This window comes from Arvicanthis niloticus, chromosome 29 (assembly GCF_011762505.2).
Source record: "Arvicanthis niloticus isolate mArvNil1 chromosome 29, mArvNil1.pat.X, whole genome shotgun sequence".
Classification (NCBI taxonomy): Eukaryota; Metazoa; Chordata; class Mammalia; order Rodentia; family Muridae; genus Arvicanthis; species Arvicanthis niloticus.
In genome coordinates this window covers 4273320-4299000 of record NC_133437.1, presented here as the reverse complement: position 1 = coordinate 4299000, position 25681 = coordinate 4273320, and the positions used below count along the sequence as shown (strand labels likewise).

The following is a 25681-nucleotide window of genomic DNA, read 5'->3' as shown; positions in this document are numbered from 1 at the left end:
TGTTTTGGTGTATAAAGCTTTAATTTTGTTTGCCCTTTTCAGCTGCACTTGTAAGAAGCACTGTACTGATTAAACAGGAAGTCTGGACAATAATATGCTACATTATGCATATAATTACTGTAAATACAACCAAGAGTGTAGAAACATCATTTAAGGTTAGGCACTAACATGAATGGAGGGTGGGGGGGTAAAAAAAAAAACCACATTTGGATTCAATTTCTTTCCATTATGACCAAATACAAACTCATGGGGGTAAGCTATGTGACTCACAGTGACGTCATTATAGCACCTGTTCCCTGCAGGCATTTAAAACTCCAGCTTTTCATGTATTCATAAAATCTTTGTTATTTAATTAGTAGACTACTAAGTTTTTATAAGCTTTGTTTACAAACATATATTAGGGATTTTAAATCACACTGGCACCACATTGTTTATGCCTCATTTTCCAAGCTTTCTTGCTGGGTCCACTGAATGTATGAATGATAAAAAAACAAAACTGTTTTAACAGTGCTTTGTCTGGGTTGCAGAAAATCTTAATCTAGGGTCATGATGCCTTCATTTTTGAACAAGGAGCTATGGATTACATATTTTGCCCACTTGAGTGAGCAGGCAGACCACAGGAAGGATTCCCCAGAATGGAGAGAAGGAGGTGCTGTAAAGGTAAGACCTTTTCTGACTCTAGTTCCTAGCTCACATTTGGGGAAGCTGAGGAGGAGGGCCACCCTATAGGAAGACCAGCAGTCTCAACTAACCTGGAACCCCAGGATCTCTCTGACACTGAACCACCAACCAGCCAGCATACTACATCAGCTGATATGAGGCCCCCAACACATATACAACAGAGGACTGCTGGGTCTGGACACAGTCAGAGAAGATGCACCTAACCCTCCAGACACTTGAGGCTCCAGGGAGTGAGGAGGTCTGGTGGGGTCGGGGTGAAGATGGAGACATCCTCTTGGAGACAGAGGCTGGGGGTGGGGGCAGAAGGTGTGGCATGTGGAACAGTCAGAGGGTGGACTGAGAGGGGAATACATTCTGGACTGTAAAAATAAATTAAAGAATAAAAACCAAAAAACCAAAAAACTTCTCATCAAAGTCCCTGAAGATGAACATTAGTTTCCAAGGCTACACTTGAAACTCCAACAACAGTGGCTTAGCAGTCACCCTCATTGTCAGTGTCTCACTGAGCACCCGTACGTTAGAGTGGCTACATCACCATATTTGTTGGATGAAAGAAATATACAGGAAGAGTTCTCTGTTTTTCATGTCAGCAGGCACAGTAATCCATAATCTCATGGATACCTAGCAGGGATGGTAAGAAGTCTGCTTTACTAATTATGATGATCTGAAATCATTGGCTATTAAAAGGAACAGTGAAATTTATCTATCATTATGAAGATACTAGGGAAATTCCTAAGAGCTGAAAGCTAAAACATGATAGCTGAGAAAATAATGCTAAAGCTGAAAAACTCCTCGATGCATAAAAGTTTACTTAAGACCATTTGCAGATAGAGGTATTCAGTATTTAGACTTTTTTGACTCACATATCAATAGACATATGTGAACCCCCTTATAGCTCCTATTTTTCTCCCATTAAGGGCTGGTTTTAAGCCTCTCTAAGCATTGTAGGCTGCTGATATAAGAACTGCTGAGAAGGCATAATTTGATTACAGCCACTCAGAGATGTGAATGGGCATAGTAGCACGCTCTGCTGCCATGAGCCTGGATGTTTTACTGAGTCTCCAACTAAGATAAAACTCCAAAACAGTCAATCTTTCTTGCCAGGGGCTATATAGTAAGGTCATAAGATAAGTCAGAAAGTAGCCTGGGCAAAACTAGTGTGTGTGTGTGTGTGTGTGTGTGTGTGTGTGTGTGTGTGTGTGTGTGTGTGTTCTGTATCTCTGGAAAATAAAGTTAACTATATTCAGTTTTCTTTTTAATTAAGGAAGGGTAAATGGCTAACCCTGCTCAAGCTCCCACCAATTGAGCCTTATGTTCAGAGATAAGCAATTATACTTTACACATGAAAGGAAAATGGAATTTAGCAAGAGAGTAAACTGGGTCCTGGTCCCTGTCTTGGGTCTCTAGGTCTTCATCTCTTGCCTGCACCATCCTGTGGGAAGGTCTATGTCTCTGGGTGTCAGGCAGCATCAATGTTGCCACAGCAGGGAGGAGTGAAAACTATGGTATGCTTAAACGACCCAGATGTGTCCGGACAGAGCACCACACCTGCAGCTAAGAGAACCAGTCTCAGAAATCACCCTGGTATATAAAAAGAACAGCATATCTTCTGGGAAACTAGTTGATAGAAGACGGCTTTAATATGGCACTAAACCCCAGATGATATTTTGACTTGTACAGAAAAATGTTAACATTTTTATAAGGGTCAAATACCCCTATAAAAATATCAAAGATGAGAAACCTCTAGAATTCAGCCTTCCCTTATCAAAGAAACAGATAAAAATCAGGGTACGGATTTTGGAACGATCAGCATGATAGGAAGTACTGTTGGGTAATTTTGTTGTTGTTGGAGGTAACAGAAGCCACAGCAGGCAGAAGCATTTCAAAGATAACCACGACAAGCACACAAACAGACAACAAACTCCAAAGAGCTCACCGTGTGGAGAAGGCTTTTTTTTTTTTTTTTTTTTTTTTTTTTTTTTTTTTTTTTTTTAACACTAGTTCTGGGCAAACTAACAAAACTGCTGGAAGCCATCTTGTAAGTTTGACCAAGATAGCCCGCAGGGAAACATTCTAAGATAGCCCGCAGGGAAACATTCTAAGGTGGTCCAGTCAGAACTGAAGCCCTGTGTAAGTTTCCATCTGTTCTGATATGCTTAGGAGTTGTTTCCAATAATTTTCTTAGTAATATACATACACAAATTCAAGGTACATTTTCAACTTTAAAAAGCGTGAAATATAAGTGACTATAAAGTTCGTGAGATTTTGAAAAATAAAATAGATGCTTTCTTTAGACAGGGAATCTTACAAGAGATAAGAAATTCAACATCTACTGTACAAGTCTATATCTTATTGATAATTTAAAATTATAATTAGTGTTCTTGGGACTGAAAGCTACACAGAAAACTAAATATGCACATATGTATGAGACGTGCGCTGCTGCAGGAAAGAAATACCCTATTTTTAAAGCAAGAAAAAATTCCTAGTAAAGTCTATCCTTTCATTTATATGTCTCATGTAAATTACACATGCTCTAAGTCTTCAACACATCCAGAATGGCCAGGTCTTATGGTGTTTCTTCTTCACTATCTCCCATTTTACTTGGCCACAGAAGTCAAAACTTTCTACAAATATTTAGGGACTAAACTTATGTACCTTAAACTGAATCAATAAATGGCTATCAGAAAAAAAATTAATTTTTATTTATATAATATGGTTAAGAAGTGTATGATTTTCTACTCTCAAGGCATTTTCTTATGCAGTAACACTACAAAAATAGCTAAAGTTTAAAATAGTGGATTTCCCATATGGTTCGTCCACAGCAAGATAAAGTTGTAAATGAGGGACCATGTGAGGAAAACATAAAAAAGCCTTAAGGGCACATGCAAAAAATGTGCTATTGAATGATTTACATACATAGTTTTATTCTCCAAAATTCAGAGAGAAACTTAATATGTCATAATTTAAACTATATTTCACATCAAGTATTCCTGATTACATATTTAACTCTAACATACATAACTCAATTTAGAGCATAATGTGGGAGAGGAGTTAGTAAGAATCTAACCTTTTGCATTTCTTGACTTTTTTGGGCTTGTGGTAATGCTGTATTTATAGAGATTCTACACTTTCAAATTTAAGCCTTGAAATGTCAGAAAAATCCCAAAGCTGAGATCTCACAGAAGGTGATTTTTAACAGTCCTTAACAGTAAAGCCTTTTATGATCTTCTGACAACTGGAGTCTTCATATCTGATGATTTTAAATTTCCAGCCCTAATATTACATAAGCATACAGGCTGCTGTGTTTTTGAAGATTTCTTCATGCCTGATAGGCCAGATATGAGAGAGGGGAGGAAGTTATGAAGTTACGTAAGTACAAATCTTAAGAAATACTTAAAATTCTTGTATTTAAATGTGGTCCCTCATTAGAATATTTCCAATGTACGAGAAATAACATCCAGTCAATTTTTGATTAACTAAAAATGTTGTAAAAAATGGGATCTCTAATATTTGGAGCTGGAACTTGGAAGAACTGGCTTACTGAAGTCGGAGAGCTGTTTCAACATCAGAAAGCTAGTTACGGTTATATTTAAGATACACTGTTTTGTCTTTAAAGTCTTCAGCATTTTCACAACTCAGTTCCATGAACTCTGGTGGACTTCATTCCCTTCCAGTGCATGCTAAGGCTGCATCGCTGGAACCACAGGCATGGGCCTTCTAGTTTTCTCAGTATGTCCAATTTAATAAACATTTTCCCATAATCTAGTATCAGTCAGATGTAGATGTGATAAATGGTTTAATATTATTTTTTGGGTATTTATGGTCTAGTGAGAGAGAAAATTAGTAAAAAAAAATATTGAAGGTGCCATGTAATTTGACTAGAAAGCTGTCAATAATAAAGGTAACATGGGGCTGGAGTGATGGCTCAGTGGTTAAGAACACAGGTTGCTTTTCCTAGAGGAGCAGGGTTCAAACCCCAACACCCATGTGGTAATTCACAACCAACTTAACTCCAGTCTCAGGGCACTCTTCTGGCCTCTGGAATTCTTCTGGAATTGCACACATGCTGTGCACCGACACACGTGCAGGCACAACATCCACACACAGAATAAAACTGAAGATGACTGAGTCTCGGGTTATCTGGATAAAAGGAAAGTGAGCTAAGTGATGTCTTAGTTCTTTCTGGAGAGGAGAAAGGACTTGCCATTCCCCTTTATTCCTATTACTACTAGGTACCAGGTAAGATCATGCTTCAAGTGGAGCACTGAATAGTTTTGCAAATCGGTATGCAGTGAACAAAAACTTTAATATGTAAATAGCTTTGTGAAATTACAGCATATGCTTTTATGTTGTTAAATGCATACTGTAATCACAAAGGGAAATTTAATATATTTCATTTTCTCTTTTATCAAGAAAAATATCCTCTAATGAAGAGATTTTTATCCCTTTTCAAACTGTCAGGTTACTGTTTTAAGAAGATCCCTCTGGAAAATGCTACTTAGACTCTGATCTCTAACCACCCAGCCTATACACACACTGCAGAAGTAATCCATGTATATAATGCCTTCCTGCTACTTTCCTGCCAAACCGCTACCCACTCTGTGGCCTGGAAACTAAAACTTAAGCTTACTAGACACTCTAAATGCTGCTTACAAATTTCTCTAGCATTTTCCCCTCATAATTTCCTTAAATCAACACTAGCCAAACGACAGACGCTCCTGGTACTTTTGCTCCCACTTGCCCATCTTCCTTCTCTGATAAAGCTCAGGGCAGGAAGGGCCTCTTAGTGAATAGACACAGTATGTGACATTTAATGGACCGAAACATATGTTGTAAAGGACTTATGGAGGGACTTTTAAAAATTGGCATTTTCCAAATAAGTAATGCATTGGCCTCTTAGTACAGCAGCTGTGGCACTGCATAAACTTGCGGAGGCCAGACACAGGCCTGACAGCTCAGAAGCTAACCTGTTCTCATCTCTGCAATAGTGTCATTCAAATGAGGGTAATAAGATAACTTATAATACTGGAAAAAGTGGGAAAAAAAGAGACCCACACCGAGGCCAAAATGTTCATTACAAATGAGCTATAAAAGTGCTTTACAAAAATACTAATAATTTGTTTCTAAATGTCAAATGGTGGCTGTTCAGGTATGGGTCTTTAACTTAATTTTTAATATATTTAAGGTTACTTTAATTGGAATACTGGTAAAATATCAAGATTCTATTAGACAGAGGTTTCAGCCCACTATACATAAATACTTTCAGTTCAAACTAGAATTTCTATGACAACAAAAAGATTTTTAACAAGGAGATGGATTCTGTGACCAAGATTTTAAATGGTCATGTTTTAATTAATATTTTAATTTGATAAAACAACAAAGAACTTAATAATTTGCTTTTTACTTCTAGGAGACAGTGTAGCAGTTAAAATATGCTTTATAATCTACTTAATATATCCACTAGGAGAAATATGTGCTTCGTAACAATATTTTTCATTGGAATCTTGAAAGTTGGATAGAATCTAATTTCAGATAATTCAAGGGTTTAATGGCTTTCCACTTGTTCTAATTTTATTAAAATGCCCCCCTCTAGCAACTTTAGCCAAGTATCTCTGAAAGGAATTTTGATTAGGCTGCAAGTTTTTAAAAACTGTGATATAGATTTGCAACCAGAGATTAAAAAGAATTCCACTTCAAGCATACAAGTAACACTGCCCTTTCTGAATGTGCAACATTTTTTGACACATGTATTCTGGTCAACAAGTTAACAGTTCTTGTGATTCCTACTGCTTTACGTAGAATTCTTGTTTTAAAATGTTTGTACTTGCTTTCTTCAAAATATCCCGAGTAGAGGCCATGGAAATCATGAGTCATGACAGCAATGAATGTCAATCTCCATCTCTGCAGCTCAGGATTTAGGACTGTGCCTGATACACAGTAGACAACAAGTGCTTGTAAAGTGAGTGAATTACGACAGCATATGTTCCCTGGGGAAGATGAGTATCTGTGACAGTGTTCTAGTTGGCACGCTGGTGTCAGAGTCAGATGTGCAGCGCTGATATTCTGGCTGCACTATCTGCTAATTTGTCAGCCCTCTCAGTGTGTCTTCATCTTAACGGTGCAGCAGAGAGCTGTGCCTCAGACAGTGACTGCGAGGGAGTCCGTACTCATGACCTTTCATTCCGGGAGCAGTCAGTGCACACTAGCTGTGATTTCAAATCACCATCATCCTTTGCATCTTTTTTGGTCAGCATTTATCTCTTATTTCAGATCAATAAAACAATAAAAACATGTTAAATAAAGGGATGGGTCAATAACGGACAACTGTCACTTGCACACACAAACATGTTTGACTGCCATCAGTGTATATTTTGGCAGGACTCAGATAAATAGTAATTGTTAAAAGTCCTTTTAACTGAATTGGTTTAACTCCAATTGGTTTTAGTTATTCAGCTATATAGTTTCTTGGGTAATATTTGTTTTGTTTTTAATTTGTTTTTTGACTTTTGGTAGTGCTTTAGCAGAGCGGTTTGACTCACTTATGCTTGAAATTATCACATAAAACAAAATTGAAACCAAACCAACATAACTTTTTAAAGTGAGCAAATAATTAAAAATTCATAATATTTAATCATGTTATTTTAATACTCAATTTGTGACATTTATGTTTTTGTAATATTACAGATTAAAATTCTAAAATGTGAGGATGATTATATTTTCTAACTGGAAACCATAGTTAAAATGGCCTATAGAAACTATAGAGATATATTTTTGTTAACTGCTACATTGTAAATAGAAAAAAAAAAGTAAGTCTGGGATACAGCTTTGCAATACCCATGCTGGGGAACGTGGGTGCCAGGACAAGCTGTCCCTGGAGCTCACTGGCCAGCCAGTCAGCCAAATCAAGAGGCTCCAGGTACAAGGAGTTCATGTAGTCTGAAGAACAATCTTGAGTCAAAAAGACTTTCCATATTCAATGCCATGCTGATAAAAGTTCCTAGAATCCAACTCTGCAGGTGGTCTACACCAAGCTGCAGTTACGGCGTTCTCACAGATGCCACGGCTCAGAGTGTACATGAAGATGGAGAAGAGCTCAGTTCTGACTCCGTCCTGACTGATCCACCACTCTGCCACTTCCCACCTCTGTCTTTGGACAGCTTGTCAAATCCTACTGACCTCACAGCTCACATTGCTTTACCAAGTTGCCGTGAGGATGAACGGCATGTTTAGCATACGTTACTTAGTTCTATATATAATCTGATACCTTTGCTCTTAGGCACAGGAATGAAAGTTGAACTTCTAGTCATCTTCTTCCTATAGTCCTGTCTCCTGTAATCTACAACTACTCTTGTTCTCACTTCTGTGTTACCCCGTACCACTCCCACCATGGTCTCTTATACAATGTTCTCTATTTTGCCTCCATTCTTCTGTACATTTCATGAAGGTAAAACTTTATCTTATTGTCATTACTGTTTCTGTAACTAGCACTCTTTGTATTCAATAAACATTTATTGAATAGCCAGATTTGTGGGTGCATGCCTTTAATCCTAATCACTCAGGAGGCTGAGGTGGAGGAATTTCAGTTCAAAGCTACCTTGAACTACTAAAGAAGACTCCATCTCAGAAAAATGAGTGAATATTAATTAGACCATAATTTTTAAAAGAAGAATTCTGCATAGGAATAATTGAGAAAGTGGATGAAAGTCCACATATATGCAAATACACACACACACACACACACAAATATATATATACTGTGTACAAGTGGCGTGGAATTTCTCTGCCTTAACTCCCACCTTCTTTTCATTTTCCAAATCATCACAAAATGATGACCATTTAAGAGAAAGATTGAAAGAAAGAAAGAGAGAATATATATATATATATGCAGTACAATAGGAAGAGTGATTTTTCCGACTGAATTTCGGGTAACTCTAGTTATAATGACTAAAGATAAGGAAAGTTAAAATATGATGAAAAAATTGACAAAAATGTTGATCAAAGGTTAATACTAAATTGCAATGGACAACCAATTCTACTATGTAGGCATTACCAACTCATGCAGCACAAGGAATCACAATCAATTTTCTCTTCATAAAGACAGCCAGATTATGAAAGGAAAGTATTGACCAGGGGTTACGGAGATGACAATAAAAATAACAGTTGTGGCTACTAGTCTTAGTTTTATCTTATAACTTAATCTTCTGGTTCCATTAAGGCAAACAGACATTTTCATATTATGTAAATAACATAGAATTTCAAAAAATCCAGTGAATAAAAATGTGGGAGAGAATATGTAACCCCAATGTCTAAGTATTATTATCGTAGGCAAAATCTATATGGGGCTTTTATAAAACCCAAATATACTAGATTGCCTCCGAGATATAAAGAGTTCATAAATGTATAATGGTAACCAGGTGAAAATACAGAGGAGATTTCCAAGATGAAAATATGGTTCTCCTAATAACTGAAGGCTGACACACAGGAACAGTGCAATGAGCACTGCATCCATATTGTGGAGATGCATGTGCATCTGATCTAACACTTGCATGCATCACTCCCATGCACTGAGAACAGAGTAACAATTGTAATGTTGCTCTGAATCAAAATAACAGAATCTGTCACTTAACATGCTCTAGTGTTTGCATTTTCATTATTGCTCATAGAGTAATTGTATGCTTCTTTTATTTTGAAGTAGTTTATCTCTTGAAAAAATGCTATTCAAAATATGTTCAGCATGAATTTCAAAGTCAAAATCAGTCACTGCATTCCAGTAGATATTCTCAACAATTTGCATACATGTATTTATGTAAATTTATTTTGATAAAATGTGGCTCTTACATCCAGAGTACAGTACTTTGCGAACACAATCTGCATTGTTATAATAGGTTATTGACTGATTTTCAGTTTAAGGGACTAAGGTAGTATTCAGTAATGACTCGGTGCTACCAGTTTATTGCAAGTGCACAAGGTTCACTCACCCCAAGTAATTTAGTCAATAACCAATTTTTATATTTTTATCTTCTTCAAAATTTCAAACCAATAATCCCTGTTTTTTTAATTATTTCAGTATCAGACTAACACTTCCCATGGAAATCAATATGGGCACGATCTATTAGCCAAAAATCTGCAGCACTGCAATGCAAACATATTAAAAATATTGATCTTGCAAAGCTACTGATGTTTTGATTGACTTTAATGTCTGTAAGCAGCAATAACAGAATTTCAATGACTGAAACCAACTTTTGATTAAAATTATAGATTTTTTGGGTGGAGAGTTTGCTATTTTCCTAGCTTAACACATATTACATGGCTTACTTGCCTGTCATAAGTGAGCACAGTTAGATAAACTTACCCAGTTACTTGTTTGTAAATATTTGAGTCCACTAGAGCTTACACATGTGTAATCTACTTTGAAGCACTCTGACAGTTCAATTTTTCTTCTCATTACATAGTATATAGCCAGGTAGAATTTTCAGAGCTAGAATGGTGGGAATAGACAGCTTTAATCCTTTTACTACCATGCAACCTTCGGCATAGTGTTTTATTCTTAGGTTAAATTCCTCAAATGTAAAATGGAATTAACCTCGAGGATCAATGGACATTTTTATTACATTCTGAGATCAATGGACAACAAAGACCATAATTGACACTCACTGATGAAGATTATTTGGCCTAAGATAGGCCCTTTAAAAAAGGTGTGCTTTAAGGCCAGGTGCGCTGGTGCATGCCTTTAGTCACAGTACTTGGGAGGCAGAGGCAGGTTGCTCTCTGTGAGTTTGAGGCCAGCCTGGTCTACATAGTAAGTTCCAGGACAGTTAGAGCTACATAAGGGAAACCTTTTTTTTAAGAAGCAAAACAAAACAAAAATAAACAAAACCCAAAGGTTTGTTCCTCCCTCATATGCTTAGCAATTAATTGGCCATGCTCCCATTTTATGTAGGAAGAGCTTCATATATATCACGTGTGTGTGTGTGTGTGTGTGTGTGTATGTGTGTGTGTGTGTGTATGTATGTATGTATTTAATGATTGTAGGAAGGTCCCAGCAACAGAGCAGTTGGGCTCTGTTATGTGGGAGGATTTGATTCTTCAAACTTTCAAGAGTTCCTTCTTAATATTCTCTTATTACTTCCCTGAATTCTCAAAAATAACTGTCAAAGGAAATTTGGCCTCATATCTACTGTGTATATTTTTGTCAAAGTTCATGATTATTTTCAAGTTTAAAAGTTTCATTATTCAAAGTATTAAATACTTTGTTTAGACTGTATTTGTTTGTTCTATTTTTACCATATTATAATTGCTATGAATTTATTTTTTATTTTATTTGACAATATTTAATTGAAATAAAGAACAGTATTTAAATAAAAATCAGCTATTTCTTTTTCTATTCTACTTACTGGTATGCAGTTCTTTCACTAAGGAGCATCTTGTAAATGTTCAGGGAATTCTGGACTCCTTATAAATACTGTTTTCTCTCAAAGTACCCTATGCCCATCTATTTGTAAGCATTTCGGCAGCATAGTGGCAAGGTCCGCAGTCTTCTTGCACATGTTATGATTACAAGCGACCTGATAGAAGCAGCTGTGCTGTATTCTGGTGGGTGTCAGGAGGTCCGAGGTTTACAACTATCCGCTGACTTACTAGCTCAGCTTTCTTACATATAAACTCTATTGTCCTGATTTACTGACCTGTTAACATATTATGTCTTACGGCAAAGATGAATACTGAGGAACAAATAACAAAGCAGCTGCAAATTATGTGAACGGCACACTAAAGGTTGCTAAGTGGGTAAGCTCCTTCTTATTTTAATGTGTTAATGAGCCAAAAGAGCACTGAGAAAATGAAAGTACTACCTCTTTCTCCTCCAGCAGTTTGGAACGAGGATAGCCAGCAATGTGGGCATACCTTTGGTGTACTGACTTCTGTGAACAGGAGAACAGACTTAGAGTATGCCTATAAACACAAAGTGTAGAAAAAAAATGGTAAAAAGATAGATGCTAAGATTACAAGTAGTTTTGGTGAATTGATGAGAGAGGCAAAATGAAAGGTAAATGATTTTACAGAATGATTTGTGTGATCACATGTCAAAAGGAATACATAGTTGGCTTGGAAGTAGACTCTATACAAGTACAGAAGGCTTAAGAGTGTCAGGGGATGGTGTTTCATTTGATGCCTTAATCTTTTGCTATATGTTCTCTTTAAAGTAGTCTAGTGATTGTAGTTGTTGATCAGTTCACTGAACACCACCCCGCAGGTCCTCCTGCCTCCAAGAAGGTCTGCTCAAAACTGAGACACACAGGTGAGACCCTCCCCCTCCCTGCTGGGACACCAGCAAAACCCATAGCCAGGTCTCTGCCCCACCCTGTCAGAGCTCCTTCTTCCTTCCAGTCTGTACCTATATTTGCAGTCACAAATAGGCATATTGCGCCCCACCCTACAGCTCTACCTGGTCCGCTCTAACCCAGAACACCCAGGCCAGGCAACACCAGAGACAGCCACATGGCAAAACCCAAGTGCAAGAACCTAATCAACAGAAGCCAATACAATATGGCACCACCAGAACCAGGCTCTCCTACTACAGCAAGCCCTGGATATACTACATACCCCAAGAGCAAGACTGTGACCTTAAGTCCCAACTCATGAAGATGATATAAATCTTTAAAGGAAATATGACTAATTCCCTTAAAGAAATACAGAAACCCACAATCAAGCAAGTAGAAGACTTTACAAAAAGAAGTCAAAGGGATACAAATAGGAAAGAAAGAAGTCAAAATTTCACTATTTGCAGATGATATGATAATATACTTAAGTGACCCTAAAACTTCCACCAGAGAACTCCTAAACTTGATAAACAACTTCAGCAAAGTGGCTGGATATAAAATCAACTCAAACAGATCAGTAACCTTCCTCTACTCAAAGGATAAACAGGCTGAGAAAGAAATTAGGGAAGTGACACCCTTCACAATAGTCACAAATAATATAAAATAGCTTGGAGTGAATCTAACCAAGCAAGTGAAAGATCTGTATGACAAGAACTTCAAGTCTCTGAAGAAAGAAATTGAAGAAGATCTCAGAAGATAGAAAGATCTCCCATGCTCCTGGATTGGCAGGATTTAGTAAAAATGGCCATCTTGACAAAAGCAATCTACAGATTCAATGCAATCCCCATCAAAAATCAAAATCAATTCTTCATAGAGATAGAAAGAGCAATTTGTAAATTCATTTGGAATAAGAAAAAACCCAGGACAGTGAGAACCATTCTCAACAATAAAAGAACTTCTGGGGGAATCATCGTCCCTGACCTCAAACTGTACTACAGAGCAATAGTGATAAAAACTGCATGGTATTGGTACAGAGACAGGCAGGAAGATCAATGGAATAGAATTGAAGATCCAGAAATGAACCCACATACCTGTGATCACTTGATCTTTGACAAAGGAGCTAAAACCATCCAGTGGAAAAAGGACAGCATTTTCAACAAATGGTGCTGGTTCAACTGGAGGTCAGCATGTAGAAGAATGCAAATCAATCCATTCTTATCTCCTTGTACAAAGCTCAAGTCCAAGCGGATAAAGGACCTTCACATAAAACCAGATACACTGAAACTAATAGAAGAGAAGGTGGGGAAGACCCTCGAATACCTAGGCACAGGGGAAAAGTTCCTGAACAGAACACCAATGGCTTATGCACTAAGATCAAGAATTGACAAACGGGACCTCATAAAATTTCAAAGCTTCTGTAAGGCAAAGGACATTGTCAATAAGATAAAACAGCAACTAACAGATTGGGAAAAGATCTTTACCAATCCTACACCCGATAGAGGGCTAATATCCAATATGTACAAAGAACTCAAGAAATTATACTCCAGACAACCAAATAACCCTATTAAAAATGGGGTACAGAGCTAAACAAAGAATTCTCCACTGAGGAAACTCGAATGGCCAAGAAATACCTTAAGAAATGCTCAACATCCTTAGTCATCAGGGAAATGCAAATCAAAACAACCCTGAGATACCACCTCCCACCAGTCAGAATGGCTAAGATCAAAAACTCAGGTGATAGCAGATGCTGGTGAGGATGTGGAGAAAGAGGAACACTCCTCCATTGTTGGTGAGTTTGCAAGCTGGTACAACCACTCTGGAAATCAGTCTGGCGGTTCCTCAGAAAACTGGACATAGCATTACCTGAGGACTTATACCAGTCCTGGGCATACACCCAGAAGACGCTGCAACATATAACAAGGACACATGCTCCACTATGTTCATAGCAGCCTTATTTATAATAGCCAGAAGCTGGAAAGAACCCAGATGTCCTTCAATAGAGGAATGGATACAAAAAATGTGGTACATTTACACAATGGAGTATTACTCAGCTGTTAAAAATAATGAATTTGAGAAATTTTTAGGTAAATGGGTGGAACTAGAAATTATCATCCTGAGTGAGTTAACCCAATCACAAAAAGAACACACATGGTATTTACTCACTGATAAGTGGATGTTAGCCCAAAAGCTTGGAATAGCCAAGATTCAACTCACAGACCACATGAAGCTCATGAAGAAGGAAGACCAAATGTGGATGCCTTGGTCCTACTTAGAAGGAGTAACAAAATACTCAAGGGAGCAAATATGGAAACAAAGTGTAGGACAGAAACTAAAGGAGGGGCCATCTGGAGACCATTCCACCTGGATATCCATCCCAGGTACAGGCACCAAAGGTTGACACTTATGTGGATGGCAGGAAGTGCATGCTGACAAGAGCCTGATATAGCTGTCTCCTTAGAGGCCTGCCAAAGGCTGATACATTCAGAGGCAGATGCTCACAGCTACTGATCTGATCAAGGGTTTCCCAATGGAGTAGTTAGAGAGAAGACTGAAGGAACAGAAAGTGTTTGTGGCCCCATGAGGAGAGCAACAATACCAACCAACCAGAGCTCCCCAAGTTCTAAACCACCAGCCTGAGAGCACATAGGGAGGGACCGATAACTTCATCTGTACGTGAAGGGGAGGATGGCCTTGTTGGGCATAGGTGGAAGAGGAGATTTTTGGTCCCATGAAGGCTAAACTCCGAGTGGGGGGGGAATTCGAGGGTGGGGAGGTGGGAGTGGGGGAGTAGGTGGGGGCATATCCTCATAGAAGCATGAGGAGGGGGGATGGGATAGGAGGTTCCTGGGTGGTGGGGGGAAAGGGGTAAGGGGATAAAATCTGAAATGTAAATATAATATCCAATAAAAAAAAAGAAGAAACAAATAAATCCCTTAAAGAAATACAACAAAATACAACCAAACATGCACAGGAAATAAATAAAACAGTCCAACCTAAAAGTGAAAATAGAAACATTAAAGAAAACACAAATAGAGGCAACCCTGGGTATGGAAAACCTAGGAAAGCAACACGAACTACAGGGGTAAGCACCATCAACAGAATACAAGAGATGAAAGGAGAATTTCATGCATAGAAGATACTATAAAAGAAATTGATACATCAAAAAAAAAATGCCAAATGTAAAATGTTCCTAACTCAAAACAACCAATGATGAAAAGACCAAACCTAAGAATAATAGAAATAGAAAAGTGTGAAGATTCCCAGTTTAAAGGGCCAAACCACATCTTCAACAAAGCCATAGAAGAAAGCTTCTCTAAGCTAAAGAAAGAGATGGTTATAAATGCACAAGAAGCTTAGAAAACACCAAATAGATTAGACCAGAAAAGAAAATCTTCCCACCACATAACAATGGAAACATTAAATGTACAGAACAACAAAAGAACATTAACCCTACCACACCTGAGGACCTGAATGTAAACAATCCCGTCTGGTTTCCATGCCTGAGCTTGGTTCACTACTCACTTCACAGTCAATTTTCACCTGCAATCATTTCAACATACAAACAAAGTAGACATTTGAAACAGGCAGCCAATTGCAATCAGCTGCCATCATGCTAAAATTATTTGTCTCCGGTGGAGTCTCACTGGATATACAAACCACACTTATGGCAGGCCCCATGCCCTGTAATAGATGGCCAAGACAAAGGAAACTCAATGTTATTTTTGTAGGAGTTTTGTTTCAAAATGCTTTGGGCATTTTTGGGGGGTACATTTTTTTTTAAAACTTTCTAGGTCTCTTGCTTATACTTTATGGTTTCTGGTTTTTTTACTTTTGTGGGATTTCTCTGTGTGTGAATGTGTGTGTCTCTGTATCTATGTTTTTCTTGTAATTTTTGTCTTTTTTGTCCTAGTCTAATTGTAAATAATAATAATTAATAATAATAATAATAATATCTGTTTTCTAATGAGAGACAGAAGAAAAAAGGTATAGATTTGGGCAGGTGGGGAGGTGGATCTGGATGAACTGGGGGAAGAGAAAAGTGATCAGAATATACTCACAGAAAAAAAAACTATTTTCAATTAAAAACATGAGGCTCCTGCTGCTGCCTGAGCTGAGACTATGATGATGAGGGTAAGCTTGTCTGCCCACTGGCCACAGAGGCACCCAGCAGGGATTGTACTCACTAAGCTTTTACCTGAGCTTTGAGATGAAGGCTGTTGCACTCATCTTTACAGAGCAGTGGCAGGCCTTTCTGGGAGGTCTTGCTGCCTGGAAAGTACCAGGATAAATTCTAGATGGTACCTGCTCTGCTGGAAGGCATTTATGTTGTGATTCAAACTCAATTCCTGTGCAAGGGCAGCAAACTCAGTTCCTCTGCAGAAACAGCAACAGCTCCTTAACCACTAAGCATCGTTGCAGTACCTTACAGACCTTTATAAAACTGAGAGAAGGCCATCTCCTTCCTAAAGTGAAAAAACAAAACCAACCAACCAAGCAAACAAACAAAAAACCATACCACCATCTTCTCCCCTGATTGCTTTTCCTTTGGGAGTGGACTAGAGCTGAAGCAAGACAAGAGCAATTCAGAGGAGCCTGGAAAAGTGTGATGCTTTTCCTGGCCCTGGAGCAGTTTTGATCATTAGTGCCCTAGGGATGGCGTACACTTCACTGGTACTAGCTTGGAGAGATGTGAAGAAGATGAAGCTGTGGCCCAGCAAGCTTGTCCTTTTTTTTTTGTCACGTCTGGAGGTAAGGATGAAGGTCTAAGGAGAGGTGTAGTGTGCCATAGCCCACAACACACCGAGCGCAAGGCGCCGATTGTTTTATCCTAATAGAGGCATCTAGTGGTTATTCCATGGCTCTTCTGTGGCTACTCCTATTAACAGATGTCGATCTGCTATTCAAAGAGTCTGCTTTAGGTCTTGTGTGGTCAGAACCAGTTATCCTTGGTGTTCTGGGGAGACACTGCTGTGGCAGCTGCCTTCCTTACCCAGGCTTGCTCTGAGGTGGCATGACCTCTTCAACACACCAGGAAGAGGTCAGACAGTGTCTTCACCCACAAGCAGCCATATGCTTTCTGGCTTGGCTTCCCAGTAGACTCTACTGAGTGGAGAGCAAAGCTTCTATTGTTAAATATTATTGTTCTTTATGCCAGAAGGAATTCAGATGAATGAAAAGACCATGCAAATGTCAGGACTTGAATACATACAATCTAAGTTAAATACATGCTGGGAGTAGATTTGGCTTCATTCCACCTGCAAAATATTCTAGCTCCATGAAGGCACTAATCACAGACTCACATCTTAAAGCATAAACCAAACAGGCTAAAGCATTTTTGTATTTTATGAGGTCCAATATTTAAATTTCTCATGAACTTTACAAACTTCATAGATACTTTAATTATATTATAAGAATTTTAAACAAAAAGGAGAAGCATATTGGAACATGTTCTAATGGAGATTTGTTGATGTTTTCAGGAACACACTAGCAAATCTAAAACATAGCTATTGAGAACTTGGATGATACCTCCGTAATTTATAACTATTTTAAGACACATCAGATCAGGGTCTGACATTTCCTGGTATCATGCTTCTAAATTGTAGGGTAAAGCATTTGTCCTGTTCAACTGAAGACAAAACTTAGCAAAACTCTGTGTGTGTGTGTAAGTATTTGTTCAGCTGTATTAAAAAATATCAAATTCTAATGACTAACCTTCTCTATCTACTATTTAATTAACAGGTCAGAGCTAATAGCAAATCTGGAGTGAAAATCTAATATAGAGAAATTTGTATTGAAACAACCCCTTTTTTCCCATTGGATATTTTATGTATTTACATTTCAAATGTTATCCCCTTTCCCAATTTCCCCTCAGGAACCCCCCTCTCCCATCCCTGTTCCCCTGCTTCTATGAGGATGCTCCCCTATCTACCCACCCACTCCCTCATCACCTCCCTGGCATTCCCCTTACACTTGGGAATGGAGCCTTCACAGGACCATAGGCCTTTCTGCCTACTGATGTCAGACAATGCCATCCTATGCTACATATGAAGCTGGAGCCGTGGGTCCCTCCATGTATAATCTTTGGTTGGTGGTTTAGTCCCTGGGAGCTCTGGAGGGTCTGGTTGGTTAATATTCTTGTTCTTTCTATGAGGTGGCAAACCCCTTCAGCTCCTTCAGTCCTTTCTATAACTCCTCCATTGGGGTCCTGAGTTCAGTCCAATGTTTGGCTGCGAGCATCCGAGCATCTACTTCTGTATTTGTCAGGCTCTGGCAGAGCTTCTCAGGAGACAGCTATACTAGGCTCCTGTCAGCAAATACTTCTTGGCATTCACAAAAATGTCTGGGTTTGGTTTCTGTATATGGGATGGACCCCAGGTAAGGCAGTCTCTGGAGGCCTTTCTATACTTTCCATACTGTGTCCCCGTATTTCCTTTAGACAGGAGCTATTCTGGGTTAAAATTTTGGAGATAAGTGGGTGGCCCCTCCCCCAACCAGGGACCTTGCTTATCCCCTGGATGTGTCTGTCTCTACAGGTTCTCCCTCCCCTTTGTTGGGCATTTCAACTAATCTCATCCCCAGTGGGTCCTGGGAGGTTCTTGCTTTCCTGGCATCTGGGACTTGATGGTGGCTACTCCCAGTTCCCCATCCTAGCTTCTATTGTTAAATATTACCGTTTTTTATACCAGAAGGAATTCAGATGAATGAAAAGACCATACAAATGTCAGGACTTGAATGCATCCAGTGTAGTGCATTGCTACACTGAGATTATGTATATGAAAATAACTACTCACCTGCATCTTTGTATATATGTTTTGGATGTGAGGTTTAGGAGTTTAGAGGTTCTTAAGCTAAACTATTCTCTCCCCAAGCCCCCATAAACTGGTCTTAAAATTTGTAATGAAAGCTGGGCAGTGGTGGCAGATGCCTTAGTCCCACTCGCACTTGGGAAGCAAAGACAGATGGATCTCTATAAATTCAAAGCCAGTCTGGTTGGTCTACAGAGTGAGTTCCAGGACAATGAGGGCTGCACAGGGAAATCTTGTCTCAAAACCAAAAAAAAAAAAAAAAAAAAAAAAAAAAAAAGTGTCCAGAAAAAATACTTAGGAATTCCTCTCAAAAAGTTATACATGGAAATATTGTATGACACAGGATCAATTCCTTCTGAAAAAATTAGATAAAAATTAGATATAATTTAAACAAAAATATGAATATCTATGTGATCTATAATAATAAAAAACAAAAACAATCTAAATGTCTTTCAGTTTAGGATTGCTAAATATGGTATAGTCTCACAAAACAACATTGTTCACCACAAAACATAATGAGGAATTGACACATACTTCAAGGCCTTGAGGATGTGAGAAAGACGGCAGCAGGTAAAGCAAGTGTCTAGCATACTTCCATTTCTGTAAAATGCCCATCATAGTGCACAGATCACAAGGCTGATGATTCCCTGCCAGGCCGAGTGACTGCATAGGGGTAGGGGATTTTTTAGGTGTTAATAGAAAGAAGATGCCATAAAGGCACTGCAAGGAGTTACAGTGGCCCACTCTATGCTATGTAACATTCTACCTTAATACAAATATCATCATGAGTCTTTCTGATTTTATTAGAATTCTGAGGGGGAAAGACATAAATAAAAACCAATTTCTACTAAAATTAAAAATTGGGTATTGTATGTACCCTTTCTTAAAACTTGTAACAGTTCAATTCAATATGTGTTGACTAGGCCGTGCCTCAGTGAGGTGGGTATTATCCAGTCATCTGAATAGTTACAGATATTCTCATAAGCATACATTTAGAATTCTAAAAAATCAAGAGAGGAAAAGAATGAGGGAATATATTTGCTTTGTCTATAATTTTCAAGAAATGAAATAGATCTACACAAGTTAAATGGCTGACCTATCTAAATTTTAAAAAGAAAAACACCCAAAGTAATTTATTGAATCAACACATATTGAGACATGAGCCTGGCTAACCTGTGAGAGGTTTTAAGATTCAAGCTTGAGAACCACAGTTCACAGATTTCGGATTCAGTGAAATTCCCAATAAAGCATACAACCTTAGCGTTTTACAGTGGCACAGTAAAGAGAGCCATCTGGGGAGCACACGATGCATTCTTTCATTTGCAAGAGGCACATGATAAAAAGCCAGGCAGAGGCTGTCATCACAATGGGCCCTGACTATTTTTTCCTGTCAGACTTTATAAGCTGCCAGCCTATGGGTCTGTTTTATGACAGTTACTTTATTTACCCTATATTAAAGTTTTGAAGTTTCTAGTTAGTTGCAGTTCCATTTATACACACACACACACACACACACACACACTGTGTAGCCCTGGCAGACATGTAACTCACTATGTAGATCCCTCATCTACATAGAGATCCCAGGCTGAGCCGCAATTCACCTTTCTCTGCCTCCTGAGTGGTGGGACTGAAGGTGTTGATTGTCACACCCATCTTTCATAGCAATTCTTAAGCCAAATAGATTTCAAATGATCATGTAGATTTCGGGCTCCTTTGGGAAACTAGATGATACAGGTTCTACATTCCTCCATATTGGTAATCAGCAGAGGTTTGAGTTTATCATGCAACTGAGGCCCTAATTATGATTAATGAACAGAATTATAACACAGAATCAAGTAGCAAGAGCTTATATTAATCAGAAAATACTAAGTGTTTTTTGTTAGCTGCATCTCACTGATGGTTACACACATGCTGTTACTAAATTACTAAATTACTAAATTACTAAAGGATAAAAACAAAGGAAACTAGTGTTTGGAGGACTAACTATATTTGGACAGAACAACCATGACAGAGAACTTGTTTCCTGGAGTCCCTTGAGACCTGTTTCCCTATGCAGTCTCCTATACGAGAGATACTAGTTTAACAGGCTTGGCCTATATATTAAATAAAACAAAATGATACTCCTTATTTGGAATATTTTTTCTTTAAACACTTTCATTCATTTTGCATATATGTTAACCCACTTTTGATATGAATTAAGTAGCTACAAGAAAAAAAAAAGTAGGTTACAGCAATCAAATGCCCTCCCTCTGTTACCTTACACTTCTCGGTGCTAAAACATATGCTCTGGCACCTTCAGATAAGAGTCAGTCACTGAGTGTGCACTCTGACAAGAATGACTAGTTTCAAGCACACCTGGTGATTTTGGACAGTGGCACTTAGGAAACCCTCAATCTGGTAGGTTTTTCACGGCACATTCTCTAAAGCACTCCCACAGAATAAAGTTGTACACATTTTCTGATACCTGACCTTTGAAAGACAACAGAATAAAATGAAACAAATGGACGGAACCCCAGGATAGAATCAAATTTCCACTATTTTTTTTTTAAGTCACATACATTCCTTTGCTATCTATTTGCTTTATTTCCCAATGAAAAGTCACCCAAAGTGATTCCTTTTTTTTTCCAATAGGAAAACTTTCAATTGCTACTGAGTTTACATTCATATTTTTATATTTATTTTACTTTTCTTTAGTTTTACTCTGAGCTTTTAATTTAATCTTTACTTTGCTCTGAAGGTTTGCAGGCCCATCAGGAGAGCAACAATACCAACCAACCAGAGCTCCCAAGGTCTAAACCATCAGCCTGGGAGCAAATAGGGAGGGACCCATGGCTCCAGTTGTATATGTAGGGGAGGATAGCCTTGTTGGGCATAGGTGGGAGAGGAGATCCTTGGTCCCATGAAGGCTGCATGCCTAGTGTGGGGGAATTCTGAGGGTGGGAGGGGGGTGGGGACACATCCTCATAGAAGCAGGAGGAGGGGGAATGGGATAAGGGGTTCCTGGGCAGGGGGGTGGGAATGGGGTAAGGGGATAACATCTGAAATGTAAATAAAATATCCAGTAAAAAAAAAAATTGAACCACACAGAAATGAACCCAAATTAGACTTCCAGTGATGGCAAGTGAAGAAGTAAAACAAATCCCTAAAATAACTATAAAAGTTGACAAAATTGTCAAACAGAACCATTCCGGCACTGGAGAAGCCAGACAACTGCATGTTGATGGAACTCTCCCGGATGCAGGGAAGAACAGTAGCCTTGCAGGCATGGCAGGGCTTCCAGGATGACTGGCAGTGAAAGCTTGCAGAGACTGGACTTGTTTGGAGTACAAGAAAAGAAACCAACGCTCAATGGCAAGATTAGCAAATAGAGTGAGCCTTGAGGGGAACTATCTTTAAAAGTCCCTGGTTCTCTTTGTCTCGGGATGTAGGTTAGTGGCAGACCAGTGTAAGTCAGAAATTCAATGGGGAAAGGATGCTGACTGGAGAGCTGTACAGTGGGGTCAAAGCCAGGAAAGCACATGAGAAAGGAGAAGCTTAGGGCCCATGAAAGCATGGATTCACTCACAACCTTCTTGGTTTGAGGGAGATTGAGCCAAACTCTCTGATCATTATGTCTTATAAGCAGAAGATACTCTCTAGGAAATAAAGCAAAACAGAGAGATCAGAGTGAGCACTATGATGGGGAGACAAATTTGGAAGATTAAATTCAGGCAAGTGCCTAAAATCAGAACCAAAAAACCCTCTCAGCATTAGATAACCCCCAAGGTAAGACAATCAGGGTTTACAGTTACACTTGTCCTGTCTGATAAAGAAGTTGCAGCCACACAGAGAACTTGCATAATTCAATAATAAGACAACGAAAAATTTAAAACTTCATCAGAAGTATAGATGATTCATGAAAGATATATGTATAATCAATACTCAAGTTGTTATTGCAATTTAAAAATGACAATGGGATAACAATGTACATCACTAGAATGACTGATACAAAGGCAGACACCAACTGTTGGTAAAGGTGTGGGGAGACTGAAACCTACATGCATTTTTATGAGAACATAAAGTGGCATAGTTTACTATGGAAAATGATGATGTAGCTCCTTAGAAAGCTGGATGTTATTTAATCTGGTAATTGGAGAGAAATGAAAGCATATGCCTACATTGATTTGACTGTGGAAGTTCATGGTAGCAGGACGCACAATAGCGAACACTGAAGCTGCTTACATATTCTTCAACTTATGTAGGGATAACAAAATGCAGAATAGTCGTAGAATGGCAGGCTACTTAGTAACACACAGAAGATGATTAATACATAGTACAACACTGAAGAATCTCAGAAACATTCCTCTAAGCAAAAGAAGCTGAAAACCAAGAACCACATTCTTTTTCCACGCATATGGTTCTTTAGAAGAGGGAATTGGTGGCTGGAGCAGCATGGTGAGGGCTGCAGAAAGGAGCAGAGTTAATGTCAACTGAGCACTTCACAGTGCTCAGCAGGGGCAGAGATAATTCTAAAGTTGGAACACAGTAGTGACTACATAAATATAATTTACTAAAAATCAGTGAATTATACACTTAGAATTGGTATATTTTGTCTACGTAAATGTAACTCATTAGTGTTGCAAATAACACACTAAAATTTTTTCAAAACTGCAAAAAGTTTGAGAAAGTCACAGAGTGGTTAAGACAGTAAGGCATGGGCAGGATTATTCCCAGTTACTTGCTTGCCATGAATGAGATGCAAATTTAGCCCAGTGCTTCCAAGAGGGATGTTCCAAGAGGAAGGCATCTGCTACATTCCCAGGTGTGACAAGGGTCTGGATCTTTGAACAGGTCTAATGCCTGGCTTTTAAAACTGAACACTGAACTGAATGCAATTTAGATGAGAATTAGCTGGTTAGGTTATACTGTTAAGGAATAAAGTTTAGGAGATATTGCTATAACACATTTTAGGATTTTCATTGGCCAGAATATCAAAAGAAAACAGTTGTTTAGAGAAATGTTGAATTCTGGGAAGCATTTTTCCTACTACTGAACTTTCTAAAAAGAAGTGAGTCATGTGCTACTTTCCTTAAAATCATATGTGCACAGTGATGGATGGTGAGTATGTTCTAGGGGTGCAGAGACAGTGACTCCTCAACTCTGAAAGTGGTGCAAAGGACCAAGGTCAATTGGAAGCCCTGTGCTAGTGATCTCTGGCTTTAGTAACCTCTTCCTATCTGTGTCAGTCTGCTTCTGGACAATTGCAGTTTGTGTTATAAAATCAATGGCACTTTGAATAAAAGGTCCCTTAAAATGGAATGAGAACTTTTATAAAACACAAATTAATCTAAAAAGAGGCCCACTACACTGACTTCAAGATGGAAAAAAAAATCAAACATGTCTATTAGGGGCCAAAAGGCATCTGGCTGTCTGATAGCTGGCTTCATTTGTCTCATAGCATTATGTGCACAAAGAATTCTTTATTTCTTTTAGATGATATTTATATTAACAAACTGAAGTTACTTATGAATGCGGGCAGTTTTACTCATCCCACTGCCAATCTGGTCAAAGGCACTAGTCATGCTACTCATGAATGTTCTCTTGATGCCTCTCGAGCTCTGAGGGGCCCATGTCTAAAACTGCTTCTCTGCCTGCAAGTGCAAGCACAGTGTAAACCACATCACATAACACAGACTATAAGGTACATGGGTGGTTCATGAGTCACTTGACTTGGATCTTCATACATCATATAAGATTCTAACTTAAACTATTCCGTACTTCCTTGGAGTTAGTGCACACTGTGAACAGTTTATAATGCCCACTGCTGGGGCTTAAGATGCTGTCCTTCACAGAATATGAAACCTGAAGTAGATTTGCTTCGCAGAGAAGCCTGTCAATATTGGCTATGGCTTACAGCTCCATACCTCCTCTTGGTTATCTGCAACTTCTCAGAAGAACATTCCTATATTTTCCCATCAAATATGACTTTGAAGATACAACCTTTAAAAGTATACTACTCCCTCTTTATGGTTCTTTACCTTATTAGTTATAGCATTAAACCAGAGTCATACCAACCATAGGCAGTGAAATCATCTTACATAATAATTTCCCATTGGTATCACATTCTTGTACTAAGAGTTCTTGTTTTAAATAAAATGCTCTTGACTGTATAACTACAGTACTCTATTTAACTACAAAAAAATTATACTCCTTTCCTAATGAATTTTTACCGCCAATAAAAGTGAACCAAAATTTTACTTACATGAATTTTATAATATGTTTTGTTTATTTTAAAAATAAAAGAAATCTACAAATATTCTTATAATTCTAAGATTAATCATATACATAGCTAAAACAACAAGATTTTTATAGAGAGGTGTAAATGTGAAGTTAGCAAAGTTGAAGTACAGAATGTTCGTCACTTATGAACAGAACTTGAAAACTATGATAACGGTTTAGAGAACGCACCCTTAAGTTATTAATGTCAAATGCTACTACAGTTGTGCCCGCTTACCTTTGCACTCTGGAGTGAGCAGCGGAGCACCGTAATTACACCCCTAGGCAGTGTTTACATTGGTTCTCCAAAGGTTAAGAAGCCGATTATAGGTAAAATCGGCTTTGCCTGAGGCTTTGGGGGCCCTGTGTAATCAAATTAGACAAGCAGGGCAGTGTCACCTAACACAAACCAGTGGCACTTTCTTCTCTGCTCTACCCCTCCACCCTGTCCGCTTTATTACGGAAACAACTCATGCTTTATGCTTATACCAGATCATTTAAAAAAGACTGCCTTCTAATGAATTTGGCAAGTAATTTCCTAAGTTGCCTACCTGTTTAAAAGTTACAAGAGTATATTGAGCAACGTTTAAAAATAAAATTCTTCCAAATAATTTTTTGAGG

General features: G+C 38.4%; 1 protein-coding gene across 6 annotated transcripts in view; it reads right to left on the bottom strand.

Annotated features, from left to right (window-relative positions):
* The window catches only part of Arb2a (ARB2 cotranscriptional regulator A), a 404275-nt gene that overhangs the window by 52335 nt on the left and 326259 nt on the right, over positions 1-25681 (bottom strand). The window lies entirely within an intron of this gene.